At 45.6% G+C, this 18006-nt stretch overlaps 1 protein-coding gene and 1 pseudogene across 1 annotated transcript in view; one reads left to right on the top strand and one right to left on the bottom strand.

Moving 5' to 3' along the window:
• LOC139274078 (zinc finger protein 850-like) overlaps positions 1-18006 on the top strand; it is a 56505-nt gene that overhangs the window by 37461 nt on the left and 1038 nt on the right. The window lies entirely within an intron of this gene.
• On the bottom strand, positions 20-2232 carry LOC139272869 (zinc finger protein 383-like; annotated as a pseudogene).

Below are 18006 nucleotides of genomic sequence, written 5' to 3'. Positions count from 1 at the left end.
TCTTTCCAAACACTCTCCAGTTCTGATGAAGGGTCATCGACCCGAGACTCTGCTTTCTCGCCACAGATGCTGCCTGACCTGCTGAGATAGCCAGCATTTTGTTTTTATTCCAGATTTCAGCATCTGCAGTATTTTACTTTAGGATTACGTAGGATATACGGCACAGAAACATACCATTCAGCCCAACCAGTTCATGCCGGCATTTACACTCCACTCGAGCCTCCTCCTGTCTTTCCTCATCTAACTCTATCAGCACAATCCTCTATTCCCTGTTCCCTCATATGCTTGTCTAGCCTCCCCTTAAATGCATCTATACTATTCACTTCAACGACTCCCTGTGCTCGTGAATTCCACATTCTCACTACTCTCTGGGTAAAGAAGTTTCTTCTGAATTCCCTATTTGATTTCTTGGTGACTATCTTATATTGATGGTCTCTAATTATGCTCTTTCCCATAAGTGGAAACACTCTCTCTGTATTTAGTCTATCAAAATCATTCATAATGTTAAAGCCCTCTATTAGGTCACCACTCAGCCGTCTTTTTTCAAGAGAAAAGAGACCCAGCTTGTCTATCCTTTCCTGATAGGTATACACTCTCATTTCTGGTATCATACTTGTAAATCTTCTTTGCACCCTCTGTGTTCTAACCAAGGTTTGATGTAAGCTTAGCATAACTTCACTATTTTTCCATTCTATAACAATTCAATTTTATAATAATTGATCCCAATAATTGGGCATTACCCAATATGGTAGTCTCTGGATATGGCATAGTCCAGAGACACAAGTCTACATTTTCTTCAACATACATCAACAACGTTAGAAGCACATAAAAAACACTGTGGCCTTCCTGTGGCAAGCACAAACCACTGGTCTTTAGTCTTTTCTTATCCTAATGTAATATTTTGAATCTAAACATTCTATGATGAAAAAATCCAAGTTCCCTCACTGCTCTCATCTTCCATTCACTTCAATTGACAGATTGTACCAGTAAGGATTTGGAAGATATTTACAACAGATTCTAGATGTTCTTAGAGTTGGGATCATTCTCTATTTTGCCTATTCGAGGAGTTAGATAACAGACTTTCTCCTGTGCAGATAGAACTGGGTTTTGTGATCCTAGGCTTGTTACTGAGACCTTCCCTGGATACCAAGGCTAGGAGAGGCACACTGGAAGGTATGGGGAGCTGGAACTTGTCCATAAGAGTAACCAAAGGTATGAGAACTGAAATAATCTAGTTAGGAAGGAGAAAAGGCCCCAAAATGGAGCAGTCGGTAACAGGACAACAATTTGTCTCCTCTCATCATGGAGACATCAAATATCAACAGACTGTTATTTGAAATATCAAAATATTAAACTCCAGCCCAGTTACAGGGGTTATTAATATCAGCAGAAACAAAATCCACTGTCAGAATGAAGATGATTCAGTCGGGATGAGATTAACAGCAGCAATAACAGCAGAATGTAACCCTTGCAATCACTTGTGAACTTGTTGGTGTCTCAGCAGGTAGGGTGACTGAGCAAATCCCTTTCCACACTTAGAGCAGGTAAATAACTTCTCCCCAGTCTGAATTCACTGGTGAATCAGCAGGTTGGATAACTGAGTGAATAACTTCCCACACTCAGAGCAGGTGAACAGCCTCTCCCGGTGTGAACTCACTGATGTTTCAGCAGGTGGGATGATTGAGTGAATCCCTTCTCACACACGGAGCATATGAACGGCCTCTCCCCAGTGTGCACTCGCTGGTGTTTCCGCAGGTCAGATGACTGAGTGAATCCCTTCCCACACTCAGAGCAAGTGCACGGTCTCTCCCCAGTGTGAACTCGCTGGTGATTTAGAAGGTGGGATGAAGAATTGAATCCCTTCCCACACTCAAAGCAGGTGAACGGCTTCTCCCCAGTGTGAACTCGCTGGTGTATCAGCAGATTGGATGATTTAGTGAATTCCTTCCCACACTCAGAGCAGGTGAATGGCCTCTCTCCAGTGTGAACTCGCTGGTGTGTCAACAGGGTGGATGAACAAGTGAATCCCTTCCCACACTCAGCACAGATGAACGGCCTCTTCCCAGTGTGAACTCACTCGTGTATCAGGAGGTTGGATGAACAAGTGAATCCCTTCCCACACTCAGAGCAGGTGAACGGCCACTCCCCAGTGTGAATGCGCTGATGAATTTCCAGTTCAGATGGGTAATTGAATCCCTTCCCATAGTCCTCACATTTCCACGGATTCTCCATGGTGCGGGTGTCCTTGTGTCCCTCCAGGTTGGACGATCAGTTGAAGCCTCGTCCACACACAGAACGCATGTATGGTTTCTCCCCGCTATGAATGGTGTGATGTTTTTCAGGCTGTGTAACTGGTTAAAGCTCTTTTCAGTCAGTGCACTGGAACACTCTCAGTCGGGCGTGTGCGTAGCAATGCTTTTCCAGTCACAATGATGTTTGAAATCTTTTCCCACAGACAGAACAAACAATTCTCCTTCCACAGTCAAAGGCCGATAAAATTCAGGTCCTGAGGAATCGAGAGACTCTGTCAGATCTTGATGTGATGTTTGGTTTGAGTTTCCCGTCTGTAAATCTCCCCTTCTAATACTTTGTAAAAGGAGATGACAAAACTCATCACTGTAAGTAAAGGACAGAAATTCAGAACAGACCATTCTAATTTCTATGTATCATTCTTTCCTGTTTCTCTAAACCTGTAAATCACCATCCCACACATTGTCCCTCCTCCCTGTGCTGAAATCCAAACACATCGCACAGCTCAAGACTGTTTATCCTGCACCAACTCTGGCTGGGTTCAGTGCTACAATCACTGGTTCCCCTAACTCTCCACCCCTGAAGATGCTGACTCTGGCTGGGTTCCGTTCTACACTCACTGGTTCCCCTCACTGTCCACCCCTGAAATTGCTGACTCTGGCTGGGTGCAGTTCTACACTCACTGGTTCCCTCCCTCTCTCCCCTGGAAATGCTAACCTTGGCTGGCTTCAATTCTGCATGAACTGAATCCCCTCCCTCTCCTCCCGTGAAGGTATTGACTCTGGCTGGGTTCAGTTCTACACTCACTGGTTCCCCTCACTTCCACCCCTGAAATTACACTAAGCAACTAGAAGAGAAGTGCCAGTGAATTAACTGGAAGAGAAGTGGCAGTGAATTTCAGTTCTATACTCACTGGTTTCCTTCTCTTTCCTCCCCGAACGGTGGCTCGGTTCAGTTCCACATTCACTGGGACGCTGAAGCCCTGCCTACTAATGGTCCCTGTACAAACATGGCCGCATATGCGCTCTGCTACTCAGTGCATCACGATGGTGGTGCAGAAACCTTCCGCTGTGCTTTACAAAGATGGCGGCCGTCAGCCTGGGCCTGTCACCAGGAATAAATCCCCGGAGCTGCTAACGCGGGACCTGGAAGTTCTTAGTCAGAGTTTGCGGCCTGTACCAGGTCTTCATGAAGCATAACCGCCGTGTGAGCTACTCACCTGCGTCTCCGGCTCTTCCCGTTTCCATTCTTCGTCCGGCATGCTCCAAAAACCACCTGGTCCTGTGCCTGTGCAGTGCGAATAGGGCACATTCTACCCCGCGGGCTATGCCGGGTCACAGTCCCGCCATTGAAAACCCCAGTTAGTGAATGGGAATTGATTTTCTGTGATCTGATTGAGTGAAAATTTATAAATCATACACAAAAAACCCCAAGTGAACGGGCACTCTGCCACGGGTCAGTTCTGGATGTGATTAATAACCCCTCCAGCCACTAGCGTCTCAGCAGGTGGGGTGAATTTATTTCCATACAGTGGATATTGAAACAGCTTCTCTCCAGTATCAGTGCGGTGATCGTGCATCAGCTGCTTTGAACTTTGAAAGTTTTTCTCACACAGAGTATTTAAAGCAAATGTTCTCAATGTGGATAATCTGGAGTGTAAACAGTTGGGACAACGGAGTGACTACCTTCCCACATGTGAAATATCTAAACGGTCTCTTCCCGGTGTGACTCTGTTGGTGTGTCAGCAAATGGGTGTAGTCGATTGCATCGTTTTCCACGTACAGAGCAGTGAATGGATTCTGCTCATTATGAACATGCCAGAGTGTCATTTGGTGAGATGAGCGAGTGAATCTCTTTCCACACTCAGCTGATAAACGGCCTCTCCCTGATGTGTTATCACCTCAGACGGGCAACTGAATCCGGATCCAGTCCCCACATTTACACTATTGATTCTTCAGGTTGAATCTGTCAAATTTTGACGTAATGTTTGTTTTGAGCTTCCCTGCTGCAGATCCTCCCCTTCTAATACCCTGCAAATGGTGGTTACAAAAGTTGTTACTTTAAATACAGGATGGAAATTCAGAACAGACAATTCTGGATTCTATAAAACATTCTTTCCCCTCCTGTTCCTGATGTCTTTTCTGTGGGAAATGTAGAGGTGTGAAAAAAGGCAGCAGATCGGACTCAGGCCAGAACGAAGATTCCTCGAATGAACAATTCATAAGGTTGTTTTGCGATTTACCTGTATGAGGTTAAAAAACAACAAATGAAAAAGGAGGCATCTAGTGACACAGGCGTTGTTAATAGTGGTTTGTAATTCTAATCACTATCTCATAAGCCTAACATTGTAACCCGAACCCCAGCTTCTGACACCAGCCTCAAAACCCATCCTTAACCCCAGCCACTGAACACTAATCCTATCCCCAACCAAGGATTATTGACAGGGCTCAATTGAGCCAAAGACCTGATAAAGGAAATGTTTGAACCAATTATCATGTTTAAAGAAATAGTGCAATGTATGTTAGTAACAAGAGATTAAACCAACGAAACCTTCAAAATTAGTAATGAGAATGACAAATATCACACATTTCAAAGGCAATTACATGCAATATGTGTGGAGAACTTTTACAAATCCGGATACAAAAAGTGTTAAATGATACAGATAATAACAGATTTCAAATCTGATACAAGAAGGTACTATAAAGGAATTTCAGATGAGTGTAAAGTGAGACATAACAGTTCAGACTATGTCTCCTACAAGCCGTGTTCTCAAACAGAACAGGCTTGGGATTTGATATGGTTGAAGGCGAACGAGAGGAGAACTGAAATAATGTAGAGTAAGAAAAGGCCCAAAATGTAACAGTTGGTAACAGAACATCAATTAGTCTCCTCTTATCATGGAGAAATCAAATATTTTTACCGCACTATGTATTTGGAACACATTCAACATTTATACAGAATATTAATCATCAGTCTAGTATTTTGGGTTATTAAGATCAGTAGAAACAAACCATAACTGCCAGAATGAACATGGTTCAGTGCTCAGTGCAATCACAGTAAATCCTGTTCAATTCACTAATGTGGCCTTTCAATGGCAGAGTTTTTAACCCAGCAAAATCCTGAGGGACGGGATAAATCTTCACTTAGAAAGACACGGATTAATCAAGGACAGTCAGCATGGATTTGTTAAGGGGAAGTCATGTCTGACTAGCTTGATTGAATTTTTTGAGGAGGTCACCAGGAGTGCCGATGAAGGTAAAGCGTATGATATAGTGTATATGGATTTTAGCAAAGCTTTTAAAAAGGTCCCACATGGCAGACTGGTCACAACAGTAAAAGCCCATGGAATCCAGTGCAAAGTGGCAAATTGGATCCAAAATTGGCTCAGAGGCAGGGAGCAAAGGATAATGGTTGATGGATGTTTTTGCGACTGGAAGGATGTTTCTAGTGGGGTTCTGCAGGGCTCAGTACTAGGATCCTTGCTTTTTGTGATATACATCAATGATCTAGACTTGAATATAGGGGGTATGATTAAGAAGTTTGCAGGTGACACTAAAATCGGCTGTGTGGTTGATAATGAAGAAGAAAGCTGTGGACAGCAAGAAGATATCAATCAACTGGGCAGGTGGGCAGAACAGTGGCAAATGGAATTTAATCCAGAGAAGTGTGAGGTAACGCATTTGGGGAGGGCTAACAAGGAAAGGGAATATACATCAAATGGTAGGATACTGAGAAGTGTCGAGGAACAAAGGGATCTTAGAATTGTACAAAACATTGGTATTAGAGATTCATAAATAAATATTCAATTTTTAGTCATTGACCAAATTAATCTTACCCATGATTATCTGTGGGCATTGGAATGTTAGGCGCTTCTTGAATGTATGCAGAACTCAGTTTTAACTAGTTTCAAATAACAAACTAACACAAGCTGAGAGCCAAGCTCACATTATTATAATAACAAAGTATTAATTGGAGTCAGCTTCATCAAAGCTAACAGTTTGAATACAGGAGCCTAAATAAGACAGGTTCCGAGGAGATGAACAAATTTATAAACAAGATAACATGGACAAGCAGGCATTGATGGGGAAATTACTGGAGACAGGAGTGGCCACATGCTAGCTCTGGTTTTGAATGCCAATGGTATTTTGACCACGAGAACCAATTAAACAAGGTAATTTTGTTGAAGACCATATATGGACACTGGCCCAATTAACTTTTGATAATAAATTGGTTAAAACATCGATACGCAAATAAATGCCTGAGCACAGCTCCATGTTCCCCTCCAAGTCACACACCATCCTGATTTGGAAGCATATCGCCATTCCTTCATTGTTGCTGGGTCAAAATCCTGGAACTCCCTCCCTAACAGCACTGTGGGAGTACAATCACCACACAGACTGCTGCGGTTCAAGAAGGTGGCTCACCACCATCTTCTCAAGGGCAATTAGTGATCGGCAATAAATGCTGACCTTGCCAGCGACGCCCACATCCCGTGAACAAATAAAAAAACAGGAGAAAGCCATGCATCCCCTGAGCCTGACACATAGGAAGAGGAGCACGCCAATCAGCTCCTCGAAGCAGTGTTATGGGAACAGGAGTCAGCCATTCAGCCACTCCCATGTGCCACACAGGAAGAAACCAAGACCATTCAGCCCATCGAGCTTGTAACATGGGATCAGCAGTAGCTCATTCAGCCTATTGACCCTGTTTGATAGGGACAGGATGATGCCTTTAGCCCCTCGAACCAGATACAAGAAACACAAGCAATAGGAGCAAGAGTAGGCTACTTGGCCCCTCGAGCCTGCTCCACCATTTAATAAGATCATGGCTGATCTGATCATGGACTCAGCTCCACTTCCCTGCCCGCTCCCCATATCCCTTTCTTCCCTTATCGCTATAATATCTGTCAATCTCCACCTTAAATTTATTCAATGGCCCAGCCTCCACAGCTCTCTGGGGCAGAGAATTCCACAGATTTACAACCCTCTGAGAGAAAAAATTTCTCCTCATCTCAGATTTAAATGGGCAGCCCCTTATTCTAAGACTATGTCCCCTAGTTTTAGTTTCCCTTATGTGGGAAGATCCTCTCTGCACCCACCTTGTCGAGCCCCCTCATTATCTTATGTTTCAATAAGATCACTTCTCATTCTTCTGAACTCCAATGTGTATAGTCTCAACCTACTCAACCTATCCTGATAAGTCAAACCTTCATCTCCGGAATCAACCTAGTGAACCTTCTCTGAACAGCTGCCAATGTAAGTATATCCTTCCTTAAATACGGAGGCCAAAACTGTACGCAATACTCCAGGTGTGGCCTCACCAATACCCTGTACAGTTGTAGCAGGACTTCTCTGCTTTTATTCCCTTGCAATAAAGGCCAACATTCCATTTGCCTCCCTCATTACTTGCTGTACCATCAAACTAACTTTTTGTGTTTCATGCACAAGGACCCCCAGGTCTCTCTGTACTGCAGCACTTTGCAATTTTCTCCATTTAAATTATAATTTGCTTTTCTATTATTTCTGCCAAAGTGGATAACCTCACATGTTCTCATGTTATACTCCATCTGCCAAATTTTTGCCCAATCACTTAGCCTGTCTATATCCCTTTACAAATTTTTTGTGTCCTCCTCACAATTTGCTTTCCCACCCATCTTTTTATCATCAGCAAACTTGGCTACATTATACTCGGTCCCTTCATCAAAGTTATTAATATAGATTGTAAATAGTTGAGGACTCAGCACCGATCCCTGCGGCACCCCACTTGTCACTGCTTGCCAACCAGAAAATGACCCATTTATCCCGATTCTGTTTTCTGATAGTTAACCAATCGTCTATCAATGCGAATATATTACCCCCAACCCTGTGAGCTTTTCTCTTGTGCAGTAAACTTTTATGTGGCACCTTAGCGAATGCCTTCTGGAAATCCAAATACATCACATCCACTGGTTTCCCCCTTATCCACCCTGCTCCTTACATCCTCAAAGAACTCCAGCAAATTTATCAAACATGATTTCCCTTTCATAAAACCATGCTGACTCTGCTTGATTGAATTATACTTTTCCAAATGTCCCGCTACTGCTTCCTTAATAATGGACTCCAGCATTTTCCCAACGACGGATGTTAGGCTAACTGGTCTATAGTTTCCTGCTTTTTTTCTGCCTCCTTTTTTAAATAGAGGCATTACATTTGCAGTTTTCCAATCTGCTGGGACTGCGGCAGAATCCATGGAATTTTGGTAGATTACAACCAATCCATCCACTATCTCTGCAGCCACTTCTCTAAAGACCCTAGCATGTAAGGCATCAGGTCCAAGGGACTTGTCCGCCTTTAGTCACTGATTATATCTCTGTCTTTCTCCCTTTCTCATTGACTCACTCTCTCTCTCATTGTCTCCATCTCTCATTGACTGCCTGTCTCTCTCTCATTGTCTCTGTCTCTCTCTCTCTGTCTCTTTGTCTCACTCTCTCTGTCTCACTCTCTCTCTCACTCTCTCTCTCTCTCTCTTTCTCTGTCTTGCCCTCTCTGTCTCGCTCTCTCTCTCTGTCTGTCTCCCTCTCTCTCTCTCTGTCTGTCTCGCTCTCTCTCTCTGTCTGTCTGTCTGTCTGTCTCTCTCTCTCTCTCTCTGTCTTGCTCTCTCTGTCTTGTTTCCTCTCTGTCTCGATCTCTCTATGTCTCGCTCTCTCCCATCCTTGCTCCAACACTCATCCTTTATCCTGTCTGCGATGCAGCTGAAGAAGATGTTTCAGGGACAATGTCCTAACAAGGAATTTGATTTGAAACCGGAGGATGTTGACTGCTCGGATGTGGGCTCTCCGCTAGAATGAAAGTGACCGAGCGTGTCAGCCAGTGCCCGTGATCCCGTCTCCATGTGTGTGACAGTCTCGCACAATTCTGGCTCTGCCTCACCGTCGCCTTGTTTAACCCAAGAAAACGTTCAGCAAAGGGTTAATCTCCAACTAGACGTGTGCTATTCTTGTATCGCGATTGATTCCTCTTCACACTGCAAGGGCGTGGGAGCTTTGAGCATTTGCTGTGGGAAATACCATCACATTTTTAAGTAGTGACCACTGGATTGCTGAACTGAGACTGACCACCTAGCTCTGGCCTGTTTCAACATGAGGTGACCTCCTGCTCAATGAGGGAATGTCAGGAAAGACCTACCATTGTGCAGAGGCTTCTGAGCTTCAGGGAGCTATCAGCGCTGATAATGGGTGCAAGGGCAACAGATAGTCCTGGCAAAAGGAGAACCTCTGGGTAGATATCATCATTTTAATTAGGGTTTCTCTAGAGTGGGAAGAATTAGTTGGATAAGACGATGATGTAAAGGAGTTATACCGAGCTCATGAGCCCAGTGTAAATAAGCAAGGGCACCAGCTTTATTAACCAAAGTTGGTAAGGGGCGGGTCCAGTGAGATTCTCCTGATACGGAGTTTTATTCCGGAGGAAGTGGAAAGCCAAAGGTGGAGACCTGCAGAGGTGAGCACAACATGGTCAGGACAGTTGTAGCTTCCAGTGATGGACATTTGGACAAGGAAACCTGCAGCTTAGAAAGTGGCAGATGAGAATGAGGATTTGGATTACAAGGGTTTGTAGGGTCTGAATACTGAGCCCAGAACTGTAATGCCTTTGAGCTCCTGACCATTGGGTGTGTATTTTGAGTGTATTTTGAAGTGCTACTGCATGATCTGTACGCTCAATAAATCATCGAATGCTTAATCTGAACGTTTCAAGAAGCTTATTGATCTTGGAGGAATGGCTAGATCACCTGATCAGGAAAAGTCGATGTTTTTCCGGTAAGGAATGCTCGCTGTCAAATGATTGGATCCCTGGGAGTATGTCAGTATTAAAAGGTGGTCCCCGAAAGTGTGTCAATATTTACAGGGGATCCCCGAGAGTGCGTCAGACTGATAAATCCCCAGGGCCTGATAGTCTGCATCCCAGAGTATTTAAAGAAGTGGCCCTAGAAATAGTGGATGCATTGGTGGTCATTTTCAACATTCTATAGACTCTGGAACAGTTCCAAAAAGGCGGGAGAGAAAACAAGGAACTTTAGACCGGTTAGCATGACATCGGTGGCGGGGAAAATTGTTGGAATCAATCATTAAAGATGTAATAGCAGCGCATTTGGAAAGTAGTGACAGGATCGGTCCAAGTCAGCATGGATTTATTAAAGGGAATATATCTAATGAACTGGCCTCAACAACATTCCGTGGTAGAGAATTCCACAGGTTCACAATTCTCTGAGTGAAGAAGTTTCTCCTCATCTTGGTCCAAAATGGCTTACACCTTATCCTTAGACTGTGACCTCTGGTTCTGGACTTCCCCAACATTGGGAATATTCTTCCTGCAACTAACATGTCCAATCCCATCAGAATGTTATAAGTTTCTATGAGATCCCCTCTCATTCTTCTAAATTCCAGTGAATATAAGCCTAGTCAATCCAGACTTTCTTATATGTCAGTCCTGCCATCCCGGGAATCAGTCTGGTGAACCTTCGCTGCACTCCCTCAATAGCAAGAATGTCCTTCCTCAGATTAGGAGACCAAAACTGCACACAATACTCAAGGTGTGGTCTCACCAAGGCCCTGTACAACTGCAGTAAGACCTCCTAGCTCCTATACTCAAATCCCCTCGCTATGAAGGCCAGTATGCCATTTGCCTTCTTTACTGCCTGCTGCTACTGCATGCCTACCTTCAATGATTGATGTACCATGACACCCAGATCTCATTGCACCTCCCCTTTTACTAATCTGTCACCATTACGATAATAATCTGCCTTCCTGTTTTTGCAACCAAAGTGGATAACCTCACAATCTACGTTATACTGCATCTGCCATGCATTTGCCCATTCACCTAACCTGTCCAAGTCCCCCTGCAGCCTCATAGCATCCTCCTCGAAGCCCGCAGTGCCACCCAGCTTAGTGACATCTGCAAACCTGGAGATATTACATTCAATTCCTTTGTCTAAATCTTTAATGTATATTGTAAATAGCTGGGGTCCCAGCACTGAACCCTGCGGCACCCCACTAGTCACTGTCTGCCATTCTGAAAAGGACCCATTTATTCCTACTCTTTGCTTCCTGTCTGCCAACCAGTTCTCTATCCACATCAATACATTACCCCCAATACCATGTGCCTTAATTTTGCATACTAATCTGTTGTGTGGGAACTTGTCAAAAGCCTTTTGAAAGTCCAAATACACCACATCCACTGGTTCTCCCTTGTCCACTTTACTAGTTACATCCTCAAAAAATTCTAGAAGGTTTGTCAAGCATGATTTCCTTTTCATAAATCCATGCTGACTTGGACCGATACAGGGGATCCTCAAGGAATGTATCAGTGTCTACAAGGGGTGTCCCAGGGAGTTTGTCTGTATTTACAGGGGATCCCCGGGAGTGTGTCAGTTTTTAGTGAGAGTTCCCGGCAGTGTGTCAGTGTTTACAGCGAGAACCCAGGAGTGGGTCAGTAATAACAGGGGATCCAAGTGAGTGTGCCCATATTTGCAAGGACCGCCAATCGTGTGTCTGTATTTACAGGGGTTCCCTGGGAGTGTGTCAGTGTTTACAAGGGGTCCCCGGGGAGTGTGTCAGTGTTTACAGGAGGTCCCCACAAGAGTGTCTGTATAAACAGGGGGTCCATGGGAGTGTCTGTGTTTACACGGGGTCCCAAGGGGTATGTCGGTATTTTCAGTGGGTCCCTGGGAATGTGCCAGTTTTTGCAGGGTGTCCCCGGGGAGTGTGTAAGTATCACAGGGAGTCCCCGGGAGTGTGTCAGTATTTCCAGGGAGTTCCTGTGGAGTGTGTTGGTCTTTACAGGGAGTCCCTGGGGAGTGTGTCGGTATTTACTTACTTGGTGACTGAGGTGAACTCACCCCAGATGTTGGGGGAACCCTCTACTGGCTGTGAGCCTGGGCTGGGCACAAGGAAATGGGAGTGACATCGAGCCTGATATCTGTAAAAGATCAGATAGAGACTGGTGTCACAGAGGAGTCAGCAATACATGTCTTCCTTCAACTAACTCCCGGTGTTCTCCAATAATGCTCCAAGATCTCCTTATCGAGACAATGACCCCCACACTGAGATGTAGGGTTTTGCTGATGAGCTATTCGGCTGTGAGGGGCTTCACAACTAACCCTAAACACTGCCTCTCCCGTGTGCAGGCTCTATGCAAATGGTCCATTCACGCTTACCCCCTCAAGGGTCATAGAATCATAGAAATTTACAACATAGAAGGAATTAATTTTGCCACATCGTGTTCACGCAGGCCGACAAAGAGCTATTCAGCTAAATGTCATTTTTCAACTCTTGGTCCGTAGCCCTGTAGGTTACGGGACTTCAAGTGCACATCCAAGCATTTTTTAAATGTGGTGAGGGTTTCTGCCTCTACCACCCTTTCAGGCAGTGAGTTCCAGACCCCCTCCACCTGCTGGGTGAAGAAATTTCCCTGCAAATCCCCTCTAACCCTCATACCAATTACTGTAAATCTATGCCGAATGGTTGTTGACCCCTCTGCTAAGGGAAATAGCTCCATCCTATTCACTCTATCGAGGCCCCTCTTAATTTTATACACCGCAGAAAAGTCTCCCCTCAGCCTCCTTTGTTACAAAGAAAGCAAACCCAGCCTATCCAATCATTCCTCATAGCTAAAATTCTCCAGTCCAGGCAACGTCCGCTTAAATCTCCTCTGTACCCTCTCCAGTGCAATCACATCTTTCCTGTAATGTGGTGACCAGAACTGAGCGCAGTATTCTAGCTGTGGCTTAACTAGTGTTTTACACAGTTCAAGCATAACCTCCCTGCTCTTGAATTATTCGACCGTTGGATAGCGAGTAGGAGCTGCGATCCTGGCTGATTTTCAAACCCCTGCCCCCCCAGCGCAGGGACATCAAGCTCCAATCATGTCCCTATTCCTGCATACTAGCCAAGATCAGGCTAATTCAGCACTGGGTCGGGGATGGAGGCTGGGCCTTCCCTGCGAGCGCTGTGTGGACAGGTTCCAGGCGTACCCTCTCCTTCCCCTCCGCCAGTACGTGCGTTGCTGTCTTGCTGGGCTGAGGGGGCGGGGTCAGGGTGACCCGAGCGGGCAAACCTTTGTTTGGTCAGGGGTGGTGACCTTTCTGCCAGGCGGAGGCAGGAGTGGGACGGAACCTCCGATCCATCCTGTAGCCCGCGGCCTCGATCTGTCCCGCTTTTTATTGTTCTGATTGCAAGCATAGAAAGATCCCGCAATCAGAGCGCGCACTCAGCTCCATTTACCCGCCCTCTCACAACATGGCACAGCACAGAAACAGGCCATTCGGCCCAACCGGTCTCTGCTAATTGCGGCCTTCGCCCCTTAACTCAGCACAGACCAGAAGTGAAACTGTGAGGCCTCCCCAGGTCGGTCAGCACCATGCTATACTGGGCTCGAAATGGGGGCGGGGTTGGGACTGAAGGGGATGGTATTAACAAGGAGTTGCATCCCTGTCACCCCTCCCCCTCTATCCCCCTCCCCCTGTGGCCTCGCCCCTGTAGCTCCTCCCCGTAACCCCTCCTCCTGTAGCCCCTCCCCCTATAGCCCGGCCCTGAAACCCCTCCCCCTGTAACCCCTCCCCTCCATCCCCCTCCCCCTGTAACCACTCCTCCTGTAACCCCTCCCTTCTATCCCACTCCCCCTGTAACCCCTCCTCCTGTAGCCCCTCCCCCTGTGGCCCCGCCCACCAGCGGAACCCACAGAGGCGCCTCTCTCCCGCTACGACGTTGTCCCCCGGCTCAGCCTCGCTGTCGCCCCTGGCAAACCCCACCTCCGGCGTCTGTGCGTCACGTCCGCTCGGCGGCTGGCGAACCTGACGCGTCGCCCCTGGCAACTGTGGAGAGACCTTTAAAAACCGCGATTAATTCATGAAAAGTTTGCAGCAGTCAATTTATTTTCATGATACCATTCTCCGTTTTAGCATTTTATTATAAAATCAACAAATGCCAGGTTGCTTTTCTATTTTAAACATCGCCGCCTTTCTGTGACGTCAGGAGGTCGTCTCACTGGGGGAGCCCAGTGCGCAGGCGTAGGCTGTATGTGGAGCATGCGCAGTGTAACTTTGATCAGAGGGGACGCGGGCTGTGAGCGGGCGGAGGTCTGACATGTAGTTTGAAGTCGAATTTGAATCAGCGGGCGCAGGGAAGTAACGTGCTCGACAGGTGGGCTTTATAAACACCTGCTGCAGGTCGCCAACCCGGACTAAGAAACAACAGGTCTCGAATTTGCAGCTCTGGGGCGTTTTCGCGGTAACAGGCCCAAACTGACGGTCGCCATCTTTGTAAAGGACAGCTGCAGGTTTCTGCGCCGCCATCGTGATTCACCGAGCAGTAGAGCGCATGCGTGGCCATCTTTGTGAAAGAACAATGTGTCGGCGGGGTTTCAGGATCCCAGCCAGAGTCAGCACCTTCAGGGGAGGGGAGGGGAGGGGAGGGGAGGAGAGGGAGGGGAACCAGTGTGTGTAGAACTGAACCCAGCCAGAGTCAGCACCTTCAGGGGAGGGGAAGGGAGGAGAGGGAGGGGAACCAGTGTGTGTAGAACTGAACCCAGCCAGAGTCAGTACCTTCAGGGGAGGAGAGGAAGGGGAACCAGTGTGTGTAGAACTGAACCCAACCAGAGTCAGCACCTTCAGGGGAGGAGAGGGAGGGGGTCCAGTGAGTGTACAACTGAACACAGCCAGAATTGGTGGTGAAAACTGGTAGTGGAGGAGAAACACTCCAGAATTTAAGAAATAGGAGCAGGTGTAGACCATTTGGCCCCTCGAGCCTGCTCAGCTGTTCAATAAGATCATGGCTGATCTGATGATGGACTCAACTCCACTTCCCTGCCTGCTCTCCATAACCCTTTACTCCCTTATTGCTCAAAAATGTGTCTATCTCCACCTTAAATATATTCAATTACCCAGCCTCCACAGCTCTCTGGGGCACAGAATTACACAGATTTACAACCCTCTGAGAGAATAAACGCCACCTCATCTCAGTTTTAAATAGGCGGCCCTTATTCTGAGACTGTGTCCCCTAGTTTTAGTTTCCCCTGTGAGTGGAAACATCCTCTCTGCATCCGCCTTGTCAAGCCCCCTCATTATCTTATACGTTTCGATAAGATCACCCCTCATTCTTCTAAACTCCAATGTGTATAGGCTCAACCTATGTTCATAATTCAACCGCCTCATCTCCGGAATTAATGTAGTGAACCTTCTATGAACAGCCTCCAATGCAAGGATATCCTTCCTTAAATACGGAGGCCAAAACTGTAAGTAGTACTCCAGGTGTGGCCTCACCAATACTCTGTACACTTGGTGCAGGACTTCTTTGCTTTTATACTCTATCCCCCTTGCAATAAACATCAACATTCCATTTGCCTTCCTGGTTACTTGCTGTACCTTCATACTATCTTTTTATGTTTCATGCACAAGGAATTCCAGGTTTCTCTGTACTGCAGCACTTTGCAATTTTTCTCCATTTAAATTATAATTTGCTTTTCTATTATTTCTGCCAAGGTGGATAACCTCACATTTTCCCACATTATACTCCATCTGCCAAATTTTTGCCCACTCACTTAGCCTGTCTATATCCCTTTGCAGATTTTTGTGTCCGCTTCACAATTTGCTGATCCACCCATCTTTGTATCATCAGCAACTTGGCTATATTACACTCGGTCCCTTCATCCAAGTCATTAATATAGATTGTAAATAGTTGGGGCCTAGCACTGATCCCTGCGGCACCCCACTAGTTACTGTTTGCCAATCGGAAAATGACCCATTTATCCGGACTCCGTTTTCTGTCAGTTAGCCAATCCTCTATCCATGCTAATATATTGCCCCCAACCCCATGAGCTTTTATCTTGTGCAGTGAGCTTTTATCTTGTGCAGTAACCTTTTACGTGGCCCCTTATCGAAGGCCTTCTAGAAATCCAAATACACCACATCCACTGGTTCCCCCTTATCCACCCTGCTCGTTATATCCTCAAAGAACTCCAGCAAATTTGTCAAACATGATTTCCCTTTCATAAAACCATGCTGACTCTGCTTGATTGAATCTTGCTTTTCCAAATGTCCCGCTACTGCTTCCTTAATAATGGACTCCAGCATTTTCCCAATGACAGATCTTAGGCTAACTGGTCTATAGTTTCTTGCTTTTGTCTGCCTCCTTTTTTAAATAGGGGTGTTACATTTGTGGTTTTCCAATCTGCTGGGACCGCGGCAGAATCCAGGGAATTTTGGTAGATTACAACCAATTCATCCACTATCTCTGGAGCCACTTCTCTTAAGACCCCAGGATGTAAGGCGTCAGGTCCAAGGGACTTGTTCACCTTTCGTCCCATTATTTTATCTAATACTGTTGGTGATGGTGATTGTATTAAGTTCCTCCCTACCTATAGTCCTTTGATTATCCACTATTGGGATGTATTTAATGTCTTCTGGCGTGAAGACTGATACAAAATATTTGTTCAACGTCGCTGCCATTTCCCTGTTCTCCAATTTAATACCATCCCTTATTTGCTTAGTTAGCCACGGATGGTTATCCCTTCTCTTGCAGTCTTTCCTTCTCATTGGGATATATTTTAGTTGCGAGTTATGAAATATCTCCTTAAATGTCTGCCATTGCTCACCAATCGTCCCATTCTTTAGTCTATTTTCCTCGTCCACTTTAGCCAACTCTGCTCTCATACCTTTGTAGTCCCCTTTATTTAAGCTTCGGACCCTGGTTTGAGAACCAACTTTCTCACCCTCCAACTGAATTTGAAATTCAACATATTATGGTCACTCATTCCTCGAGAATCTTTTACTACGAGATCATTTATTAATCCTGCCTCATTACACAGTACTAGTTCTAAGATAGCTCACTCCCTGGTTGGTTCCGCAATGTACTGTTCAAGGAAACTATCCCGGATTCACTCTTCCTCAAGGCTTCCCTGACCAATTTGCTTCGTCCAATCAATATGAAGGTTAAAATCACCCATAATTATTGCCATTCCTTTATTACAAGCTTCCATTATTTCTTGATTTATATTCCGACCAACAGTGTAGCTACTGTTAGGGGGCCTATGGACTAAGCACACCGGCAACTTTTTCCCCTTATTATTCCTTATCTCCACCCAAACTGTTTCAACATCTTGATCCTCTGAGCCAATATCGTTTCTCAGTAATGCACTGATCCCATCCTTTATTAACAGTGCTAGCCCACCTCCTTTTCCTTCCGAAATGTGTGATGGGTTTGGATTTCAGCACAGCAGGAGGATCAATGTGTGGGACAGGGATTTACAGCTTTGGAAGAACAAGAGAGGAAAGAAAGTTCCATGGAAACTAGATTTGTCTATTCTGAATTTCTGTCTTGTACTGACAGTGATGAGTTTTGTTATCTCCTTTTACAGGAGGGGAGATTTTCAGACCATACATCGTGTCAAGATCTGACGGAGTCAATCATTTCATCAGGACCTGAATATCATTGGGCTTTGAAAGTGGAAGGAGAAATGCTTGTCTGTTCTGTCTGTGGGAATAGATTTCAAATATCTGTGTGACTGGAAAGTATCGAGACTAACACACTCGAGTGAATGTTCCAGTGCACTGCCTGTGGAAAGAGCTTTAACCAGTTACACAGCCTGAAAAAACATCGCACCATTCAAACGATGGAGAAACTGTAAATGTGTGCGTGGGCGAGGCTTCAACTGATTGTCCAACCATGGAGAGTCACAAGGATACCCGCACCATGGAGAAACCGTGGAAATGTGGTGATTGTGGGAA

Source organism: Pristiophorus japonicus, chromosome 9 (genome assembly GCF_044704955.1).
Source record: "Pristiophorus japonicus isolate sPriJap1 chromosome 9, sPriJap1.hap1, whole genome shotgun sequence".
NCBI lineage: Eukaryota > Metazoa > Chordata > Chondrichthyes > Pristiophoridae > Pristiophorus > Pristiophorus japonicus.
Note: the sequence above shows the minus strand (reverse complement) of the source record. Positions and strands in the feature narration are given on the sequence as shown.